Here is an 11,830-nt window from a genome sequence, read left to right as displayed (position 1 = left end):
GATAAAATCAGGGAGTGAAACCAACTAATTTGGAATATTGGATTTCACCATTTGGAGCCGGCAATGACTTAAAGCTGACGGGAAAGTCAGTGCAGCTAGTCTCATAGCAAATAAAGTATTTGGATTATGCCTCCCCTATCAATAACACTCCCTGGTTGTTATGGCGAAGAGAGCTCAGAACTCTACCCTGCTCCCTCCTCCCCCGCTGACATCTGTGGATGCTTTCTGAACTGTTGGCCGGCTGATAACATCAAGGACAATGGCTTCTGGAGAGTGTTCACGGAAATATAAACACTTTCACCCAAACAGACACACATAACTGATGTTTATAACAACATATGAATTTACACGCGACCAGTCTCCAATGTTAACCTTCTGCTTATATGTGTCTCATAATATTTGTGCTTCTCGTGCCAGAGATTTTTTAAATCTCAAATGGTATCCGGTTATTAGGATAAAGTGTGAAATATGTGTTTTTCCCTCTCCCTTCCTATTGTGGCCCCTATCTTTCCACAGAGCCAAGAGTCTGTTGGCACCGTGTAAGGTGATGTCCTTGGCAGCATGGCCTCAGTAAATCGTCTCCCCCGAAATGTTTGTGATGTATGTTATGTTATGGCGGTTGTACTGAAACAGTAATTTCCCTCTGGGATTATTAAAGTATATCTGTCTCTGATTCTGATAAACTGACAAGGAAAATGATAAACGTTTCATCAATAGGATTGAAACCATAAATCACAATAGGTTGGATATGAAGTCAAAGGATAAAAACAAATACAATTTATTTCCAAGTCGTGTGGCCTGTCCTTGGCCTATTCACAGGGGAGACAACCATTCAGCAGGTGATTTAAAATAAGGCTGCTCTAACGTCAGTTCAAGCTGTTTCAGGTAGAAAAAACACTACTCTGAAGCTAGCCTCTTATTTGTAACTTCCACTATTAAACAAAACATTTTCCTGTGTCGGTACAATTCAAACCATACCTCTCATTCTAACGGGCACTCCATGACAAATTAACTCAGATCATTGCAAGAATAAAAATTTATAGGGACTCAAGATCAAATGATTAGGAAGAATCATTTGATCTTGAGTCCCTTGGGAAAGTTCCTAAGCTACTAAAAGATCTTCAATGCAAGTGCATAAATGACAGCTTGTGGCAAAATCCACAAGTCTGCTTTACTCTTGGAGGATTTAGACAAGACAATCTTAGTTAATCTGGTATATTGACGCAAGTGGTAGCCTCGATCAACACAACTTTAGCTCAATAAAAAGGATAGTGTTTAGCTAAGAGAGAAAGGAAAGCCAAACACAATGGCCCCTTTTGAAAGTGTTATTGTAATTTCCTCCAATGCACAGTTCTATAACGCAGATATTAACAATTCAGGTTGTTTTAACATGCTAGCATCTGTTAAAACAGGGTCAGTCTAAATAGTTTATCAGTAGTTTGAAGACTTATTTACTGTTACTGCAATAACAGTCTGTCTACTATAGATAAGGGAATCATGACCATCAGTGCATTTACAGAACCTCAAAAATCAGAACTATCTCTTTAAATCTGCGCAAAAATGTTTAGGTGTCCATCGACATCCATGGTGCATACTCAGATATTAAATATGAATGCCAGTTCTGTCAGGATTGGTAGTTGTTTAAATGTTCCCCTAAAACAGGAAATCCCTTCAAGAAGATGATATGCCATCAACCATGGTAGCCTGTCTTTTTGTCACCAGAAGATTGCTTGGCTGAGTTTCAAAATATATGAAGGTATCTGCCCTACAGCAGACAGCTGCTTAAATTTATAGCTTGTTGACTTCCTCAAGGTTATAAAAAAACTCAATTTACATCTTGAATTACAAGACGCTGCAATCAAACAGCTTTTTGAAGGTTGTTATGACAGTGATTAAAGCTGTGTTAAACGCTTTTCCAAACAGTTTAAAAAAAAAAGAAGTTTGTTGGTGAATCCACCGAGATGCAGTCCAGTGTTTTAGTTCCTCTGGTGTATTTACTTGTTAAGGAAACTGTAGAGGAACAGGCCCACAGCCTCACAGATCCTCCACCATACTTAACAGTGGACATGAAATGTTACTTACAGGACACTCACCCAGAGAGTTTACATCTGACGAAAGCACACAGGCCACTTCAAGTTCCACGTTTACCATTGTGATGGTAAGACAGTATTGAATTTTTGGTGGCACCATTCCCAACAACAATGGTGTATGTAGGTGTATGTCGTCTAATGGTTGCCATGGAGAACTGGTGACCTCCAAGTTGCTACTCTTTGCTGCAGTGATCTAATATTCAACTCTAAAGATTGTTTTTACACCTCCCCTACCATCCCGTTCAATGTGCGTGGCGAAAAGATAAATGTGGGTCCTTTTCCCCATCTCGTAGCCAGCAACTGAAAGAAATGGGCCTCTGGGTCACATCATATTTTTACTCCTGGGGAACAGAGAGACATCTATTACTGATTAGAAGTTCCAACATACTCTGATCAATATTAAAAAGTAAACCATATATTACCAAAAGGCTTCAGTTACATTTATTATAAAGCAATTGCTAGAGGTACCAACTACTGTGTCACCAGATATTTTGTAAAAAAAATAAAAAAAAATAATAATAATTATATATATATATATATATATATATATATATATATATATATATATATATATAATTTTTTTTCTTTAGGTAAAAGAAGAAGGTGGGCTCAGTGGCTCCTCCTTACATGAATCCACTAAACACCAGGAGGTTGTTCCTCCTGTAGCAGACCATTAACTGGGTAGCGGCACACTGACATCTGGGTTCCAACTTTAGCTCTTTAATGCATTTTGTCATGGTATTAAACTTGGGCGAGTCATTAGCCATGGACTCCATCAACATCGACAAGGTCATGGCCCTGAACTTGGCCTTTGATTCTTCCCTCAAGGAGATGCTTCAGCATATATGCATAAATCTGATCCTCCAAAGTTTTAACCCCCCCCCCCCCCCACACACACACACACACAATCCTTACACTGTCATTTAAACATTGCTCCTTAGGAATGGATAAATGTTTTGCCTATCCATGTAGCTTTATTTAATTTAAATGCATTTGTATGAAGGAAGGAAATCTAGCTGGTTATCAGCCTTGATAGCACATTAAATCTCAGTTGATTTTAGCACAGTATCTACAAATGTGCTTTAAATAACTCACTGAATATTTTGGGGGGTCTTTTCAATGAACTACTACTTCATTAGGTGTGAAATGCATTGTGGCAGATGCTCCCATCTGCTTGTCTTACCCTACTGCCCCTCCAGTATCAGCTAAGATGGCTATGGGTGGCAGTAGTCGGCTGCAGAGTAGAAGGGGGCAGTCACAGTAACCTTTTTGCCATGCTGGATGGAGGGAAAATGACATGTTCTGACGTGTTAGTGCATGAATCATGTCTGTGACATTTAGTCCATTAAGAGGTTTTCACGGGCATACACAGCACTAAACAACATCTTGGCATGGAAAAGAAAAGTTGCAGATAGTTTAGCTTGGAGGAATCACTCCCGTTCATCCGCCGGTGACCCATCATGGGGACATCTGATCAGATGTCCTCATGATGGGGGAAATACTGAGAGAACAGAAGGCAAAGATGAAGACGAGCAGGAGCAGAATGCACCATAGGGCTGGATGAAAAAAAAAAACATATTGATTAAAAATAGATATTGGATCGATATGGATAATTGACAAATTCAAAACATATATTTTAAGTGCAACCCTGGCCATTTTATGTTGTTGCTTAGCGATCTATTTTTAGATACAGTACAGTACTCACAAACACTGAATTCAACCTCAACCCTGTATTCAACCAACTTTTTACCAAAACTACAAGTTTTTAAAAAAGGAAAAAGAACGTTTGCTCTCTGAACTCTTTGAAGAGGGCAGAGCTTGGTGACATAGTGTTTCCTGGGCCTGTGTTTGTGATTGTTTGGGAGGACGTAATGACTGTAGTGTTTACCTACATGGCTAAAATGCATAAGGAAGGAGAACTTTTATTCTATTGAAATTTTTATTGACCCTTTTGTCTGTCATCAAAGGGTCTATGGCTATTAATCAATATATATATATATATATATATATATATATATATATATATATATATATATATATATATATATATATATATATATATATATCATCGTCCATCCCTAATACACCATACTTTTCTGCATATTAAAGCCCCAGTGTGTAAGATTTTCACACTGGCAAAACAACTTTTCCATAATAGCTACTAAGGAAGCCTCAGAGTAAAATGTTTTCATCTTTTGATGTGATTTTATTAGACTTTGCCAGAATATGTAAAAGCAATACTTGATTAGCAAAAGCCAAATTAGTTGCACGTTGTCCCTTTGAGTTTCACTGACCTGCATGCTAAGAAACGCTAACTGTTTGCATCCTTTATTGAAGAAGGTGTTGACACATTTAAGCGTTTATCCAGATGGTTCCATAATAATTAAAAGATCAGAAAGGAGGTCAGGACCAGTCATTACCAAACTTTCTTTCAGCTTTCTTTACCTACGTATTCTGTTCACCTACCACAAGAGCATTAAGGTGGATGACACTGTGATCTGACTGCACCACTATATTTCCCTGGTGTCTTGGAACTGTGATGGTCTGAGTGCAGAAACACAAGAGACCGCTTTATTGACTGGTGGAAAGACAATTAGCGGCCTGTCAGTGTCTGCAAACCCAAAAGCTTGTGGTGGACCTGAGAAGAGCTCAATTTCCTCCTGCTACCCTGTCCGTACTGTGGATGTTCTTCAACACAGTGGTGGCCAGGGGCAGCTATTTACGATGTGGCTTGCTGGGAGGCATAAGAGTGGCAGACACCTGGAGGCATTAGCAAACTGATCCATAAGGTTGGCTTTGTGCTTAGTGCAGAATATTATGACCTTGAAGGCAGTGGCTGATTGGATAACTTGCACAGTGATTATAGAAAAATCTCTTAACACTGGGGCAGTTGATTGGAACCTGCGGTATGTGGATATGGTTTATCCAACTTGACGTATTACAGTAGTTAGACCTCTTTGCAGAGTGGAATTCAGTTTCCTTTTGATGTGAACAGTCTTTTGTGTGAGCTACATCAAAAAGCTAGTTTAAAATCTCTCAAAACTTCCATTCCACGTAAATCTCCTCCGTCCTACTCAAACAAATAAATGCATTAACACAGTGCACTGTTCCTTCAAGATGTTTACTTCGACAAACAGAACCCCCACCTCCACCCTTCTGTCTCCTCCACCCCGAGGCCATTTCTTATTCGGATTTAGGTGTAAAAGTCAATGAATTGTTTTAACCTGGTCTCGATTGGATCAGTTCTGTCTGTGTCTGGTGGGGGTGAGATAAGGCCCGTTATCTCTTTCTGACAAATCTGCAACCTCTTGCTGTCCTTTCTTTGACTGGACAGGAGGACGGGGAATAAAGCATAAAACGAGGAAAAAGACACAAAAAAAGGCACAATGTGGGAGTATATTTGGAACTATAAAGACGTATTGTGATGTGTATGTCAGTTCCAAAGCCATGCTGCACACGGACAAGATCCTGAACCCAACATCATGCAGTACAAAGCTCGTTTTGTGCATTTGGGAAGAGGGAGCTGGAAGAATGTTATGAAGAGAAATTATCCACGGATCAGTCCCCCTCCTCCCAATATAAGAGCTGTATAAAAAGCTAAATTATCATATGGTTTTAGTGAATGCCCTTTTATTGATTGTTACACTGCTTTAGTTTTTTTTTCAGGTAGTCGTTCTGACTGGAAACATGTTTACCCATTCTAAGTAGCGCTGCGGCATAAACTGCCATGACGGTTTTGAGAGTGAGGCAGTGGCAGCCCACTTTGACCTGGGCGCTTTCTGAATTAGCTGTTAGCTTTTAGCTTCCAGGACCAAACCAGTCTGTGTTCTTTATCTGAATAAAACGGCTAACAAGTTCTGATCCCTTAGTACAACACACAAACTCTCTTTGGGTACACACATTCACAAGAAAGAAAAAAAAATACAACACTTCTTGTTTCATGCCTTTGACTTATTGGTGTTCCTGAAAAGCACGCTAAAGCTCTCTTTTCTACTTCCTCCATGTAAAGGTTTGCAACAACAGGAGAAAGTGGGGATCTCATTGCAGACCCATGTTTCTGCCTCTAACATTGCCTCCCATCTGTGAAGTAAGTAAGGCACAGTTTCAGGAGTTGGCACAGTTGCTCTATGGAAAAAGTGTCTCTTTTGCAAAGGGTGATGGGTGAATCTTGCACAGACCACATGCACCGCCTCATCGACAGGAACACGTGATCATCAGCAGGAAAGACATCAAAAAAGACCAAATGACATCCCTCACCTTTCTTATGGTCAAGGTGTTGGGAAAACTGTACAGTGAGGAAGTAGAAAAGAGAGCTTTAGTACACGATGATCTGTTCATGTACACTGGATGTAACACCTTTGGGTATAATTAGCATTTTTAAGTGGGGGAGGGATTGGGCCGGGGAAAGGGTTCTCGCCATTTTCATAACAATTTTGAGAAACTTCGAAAAAGTATTTTCTGCTAAGTTTTACAACTTTAAATATGTTGGAACAAGATACAGGTTTTCAAGGTTGTTATATTTTATTTTTATGATTGAACAAGTAACAAATTGGGACGGTTTCAGGGAAAAGTTGAGTAGTAATGATAATTCCTCATTTGCAAGAACAAGAATGTAATAGTGACAGGGGAAATGAGTTTCTGTGACTTCTCTTAAAATGCATGATTTATCCTTCTTAAAGTTGTTTTGATGCAGGCTAAAAGAAACATCTGATTTGGTTCTGACAAATTTACTACTTAGCTACTGGCAATTTCCCACAGGAAAAGTCTTAACGAGTGTTTAATGAATGATACTGATCCACTCGATCAGCAAAAATCTGCCTCATGGAACAGAAGCAGTAATCTTGTTTTTTTCAGGCCTCTCTTATTTGTTTGTTATCCCACAAGCTGTTTTGGTTGAATTTTTCGGCTGAGGTTTTAAACTACTTTCCAAAGGAGGCTCATCTCCTAGTGGTGCTTTCTGGCTTCACCGGCGATCGGCTGGATGCGGCCGGCTTCACAATGCAGCCTAATTGCTCATTTTGCGTTTTGTGTCCCTTTTTTAGATCTCCAAAACAGTAGCGTGCGTAATCAGGGTTGGACACTCATGAGGCGAGGCAAATAAGGCGGTATTGTAAACCATGATCACCGAGTGCGGGCTCCTCGTCTGGAGCTGCCGGGGTTTATTTCCTCTGCTTATTTTGGTCTGTCAAGATGGAGGAGCGTGCAACTTTGAACTGATGAGATATGCATCTGTTGACCCTGCATCTGTTCTAATTATGACATTCTAGCTGCCGTCTAATAATCTGATTTGCAAGTGATGGGAGGCCTTGTGATTTGATTTTAGCAAAGCTTGGCTGAGTTGAATCACTACAAATAAAAAAATAAAAATTCTAGCACGCTCAGTTATTTCTTTTTCCCTTTTTTTTTGACCACCAGTCTTTTCAGATAAAAAAACAAATTCTACTGTTGCCTTTAATCATGAAGACAGGCAATCATGGAAATCTTCACGATGCATTAAAATCACAACAAATATCATCCGCAGGGAATTTGAAGCAAACCCTGATTTTGTCGCAGGTTTACAGCAACAACTGCGTTTCCCTGCAGAGGAACTGGTGAGAAGAAAAATTAAGTTTGAGTAATTGTGAGATTTCCCCGATGTGCGATCAGTGCATTGAAGGTGCATCAAGTCCTGATGCGTTGTGTGAATGGATGGTAGTGAGCAGAAATGACGGCTGAGAGGGTTGGGAAAACAGAACGTCTTGATTATGAGCCCACCTGGGATTTGGCCCAGCCACTGGCTTTCCTCTGAAAGCTATCTGCTAATGAAGCATGCACTGGTAAAAAAAAAAAAAAGCCTCAACACAAGCCTATTGACCTCAAGTGGTTGTTTTCTGTGTGAAGAATGCTTCTTGGTTTGTATGGAGTGAAAGTTTGGAAATTTTACAAAGCTGTAGCCCAGGCAGTGATTTGAAAAATGTAAGACACTCCACAACAGCATGCTTGTCTTTCTAACATAACACGAGTACGTCATATTATTTACCAGGGAGAATATTCATCCATGGACAGAGTAGTCTAAAGTTATTTCAATGAAGCATTCCAGGCAAAGAACTTCTACTGTGAAGCACGGAGGTGGATGTCTCATGGTTTGGGGATGCCTTGCTGTAGCCGGACCTGGCTAGCTCACCATCATAGAATCCTCCTCCAATTGACGTGACGCCTTCTGACAATAAATCTTGGAGGCTTGTCAGTAACTAACCAATCAGCGATTGCAATTTGTCCCAAAATGAAATGGCTCTTAGCTGCTGGAGCTGCAGAACCTTTACCCCAGACAACATTGCCAGCCTAGCCAAAGGATTTTACATTACAAATGGATTGCGGTCAGACATCTGTACATGTGTAAAAATGGTCAAACGCTGTCAGTGAGGAGAGGACAATTCAGACATGCTTTATCCGGAACATTTAGAGGGTGGAATGCAGTTTATTCCTTTCCCCAAACCTAATAGGAGTCTAAAAAAAAGCAAAAGATGGATTAAGGCATGCGGCCGACCTGAGAAGCTAAACACAACAGTGATAGCCTAGAGCGTCTGTTAGAAGGTAAGTCCATTTTTGTTCAGAATTGTATGCTTAATGGTTAAAAGGTAATGTTTATTGCTAGTTGTGTTCTGGATGTAGTATCTATGTTGCAAGTTTTGTCTGCTATGATCAGTTAACAAGACTCCGATTGTGTACAAAGCATTTAATGCAAAGCAAAATTTGAAATCCTAATACAGAATTTCACTGTAAATTCTCACCATGCTGCTTGGTGGCAGCATGAAAACATCTGTTGCAGTCTACAGTAACTATTTTAATTTACTAATATCAATTTTAAGTGGGGTATAAGTTTTATATTTAAACTCGGGCTTTATCTTCGATTTGGTTGTGGCTACCTTGAAATAACTTCACGGACTTAATGTGCAACTTTTTCCATCTTTTTTGCCCTAATGTTGGTAGATAAGGCAAAAATGTGCACATTAACACTGTGAGCTTCACTACCACCATCACAACATCTTTGTTGTCGGGGGTTAGATCAGCCTGGGTTACACTTCCGCATGGGCGGAGCAATCTTATGGTTGCCGTCAGATTGTGTACCTGCAGATGCTTAAAGGAAAATGTGAATTATCCAGAGGGCGTTCTGTGTTGAATTTACATTTTTGTCCACCATTTAAAAATGATAAAAAATAAATGTGAGGGCTGTCCTAAATTACTCTTAAGATTGCTTTCAGCTATTTTCTTATGTTATTAAAACATTTCAGTAGTGCTAAAGGTGCTATTGAATATCTTGGCGCCCAAATATATGAGAAATACATAAAACCTGTGAAACTAGTCCACGTTTATTTCATATGACAATAATTCTAAAGCATTGGTGACGCAATCTCTATTTCCAGGTCCAGAAACCTCAGGTTGAGAAAGGTTATACAGGCTAGAAAATATTTTCACTCGTTCTCTCCACCTGCCAAGCTTATTACGGTCATTTTTAAACACACAGGCATACATATATTTTACATGTATAAAAGTACCACGATGAACAGTTAAAATCCCACAACCATTTAGTTTCTTTTTGCTCCCCTAACGTGATTGTGAAAATTGGTGAAAAACTGTGTCAGTTTACTTTAGGCCAGGGTAACTTTGAACTAGTCTTTCCCAATCCTTCCCCTGTGCAGACTTAACATTTGCAACTGCTGTAGATAAAGGTTGGCTGTGACATGATTTTGTGCCCCAGATTCCTTCTTTCTCCAGCTTGTTGACACGTCAGTCTTTGTGCGTAGCGATTGTTTGGGACTCGCTTTCAGGAGGGGGAATATTTCTAAACGTTCAAACATAAAGAAATCAAGGCCAAGTGTCAGCTAAAGTCAGCAGGACGCTGGTCGCACAATCACACAGATAATGACAGCAGCTTAACAGGAGCTTTTTTTGTCACAAGTAAACTTTTTTTAGGTGCACTGGTGCAGCACATTTTTCAGAGATGGCGCAATAAAAGGTACAAAAGTTTCATTAACAATGAATGTTTAGTTGTTGTCTCAACCTTCAGTAAAAGCAGTAGATAGATGGTTTACTTTAAAATTATGAAACTGAACTAAAATATCAGCATCTGTTTATGGTTACTAAAGATTTTCTTCTGGTAGTTTGTGTCAAATTAATAGCAGGTAACTTTTGAGTGGTGTAGCCATTCACCCATCCGTCCGTCCGTCTGTCCATGAATTTATCCTTCTTGTATGTTTGATTCTTACAGTGATCTAAAAAGTATTAAAAACCTAGAAAAAAACAGGGCTGGAAAAATCGACAATTTTAGAAATGAAAAGTGCACAAGAACCCTGCTAATCACGCCCCAATCCTTCTGTTTGACTCATAATAACGACTTGTGCGTTCCACTGTATTTCCCCCTGCTTCGACAGACTCATGGATACAGATACGGTAACTTTAATCAGGGAGAAGCAGGCAGCGTGCTCCTAATTATGAAGTCCCGACGCATACACAATAAGAAACTCTTGAATTGATGCCTGTCGTGATCCTTTTGTTTCCAGCAGAGAGTTTTGTTTGTGAGCAGAGTGACAGTAATACAGTCCTGCCACTTCTTGAATAGAGGTTGGAGGACATCTTACTGTCACTCCCACAAATTGGTGGAGGAGTGACAGACTGTTGTCCTCCAACCTCCCCTCATAAACATTACCAAACACTAAATAAGACATAATCAGAGGCAGTAATCGTACACACAGTACATTGAAAAAGTACCCCCCCCAACAAGTTTCTACTGGCTTTGTTTTGTTTTTTGGTCACACTTTAAGCTTCATCAAAACCTTCAACCTGTTTGTTAGACCCAATCCCAACCAAGTTGTTTAAAGGTGCATAGCTATTTTATTTGACTTTTCATTTATTTATACGTCAGTAGCTCGCTCTGGTTGAATACAACGTTTTTATGAGAGATTACCACATCCTGCTGGTTTATTAGTTATTATTTTGGTGTTTTATGCTTTGTTTTTCCTCAATTTATTTTTTCAAATGGCTGTTAGCATCTCCCAACGAAACAATGAAGAAAGGTCCAACATCCAGTGAAATAAAATGCAAAAAAATATATGATTCCAAGAGGGATACGACTGGAATGTCGCTGGGAATACGGTATGAATGTTGGTATTCACTGAAGCGGACGCTAAACCTGCTGAGGCCCAGATGAGACCACTGAGATGACTGATGTGAGTAAATGTTCTGATATGAGGCTCTTAAAGTTGCTGTTAGATATAGGTTTATTTAATTAATACCAGTTGGTCTTGGATCACGCCGAGCTGCCGCTTTACTGCAAGGCATTGCAGAGGGTCTGGCTTGGTCCGGCATTATTTACAAGTGATTTATTAATTAAGCAAACCGGCATTATGATAGTTCTGCGATACTGTCGCTAGATGGCGACACGTCTGTGGGAGTTTTCCTCTCCACTGTCGCTTAATGCTTGCTCAGTATGAGGGATTGCTGCAAAGCCATGGACAATGCAGACGACTGTCCCTGTGGCTCTACGGTCATTCAGGAGGAGTGAATGCTGCTTGTCAAGACTTGATGCAATCTGCTGGGTTTTCTTAGAGAGTAAACTTTTTGACCAATCTGTCTGTATGATTTGATTGAACGTGACTTTGCAAAGAGGCTTGAGATCATGTGTTGTGAATTGGTGCTATAAAAATAAAATTGAATTCAATTGAACATGTCAGAACTCTGCCGTTGTTTGGGTTAGGTTTTCT

The sequence above is a fragment of the Fundulus heteroclitus genome, chromosome 4 (assembly GCF_011125445.2).
Source record: "Fundulus heteroclitus isolate FHET01 chromosome 4, MU-UCD_Fhet_4.1, whole genome shotgun sequence".
Classification (NCBI taxonomy): domain Eukaryota; kingdom Metazoa; phylum Chordata; class Actinopteri; order Cyprinodontiformes; family Fundulidae; genus Fundulus; species Fundulus heteroclitus.
The sequence above is the reverse complement of the archived record's forward strand: the minus strand, read 5'-3'. Positions refer to the sequence as shown.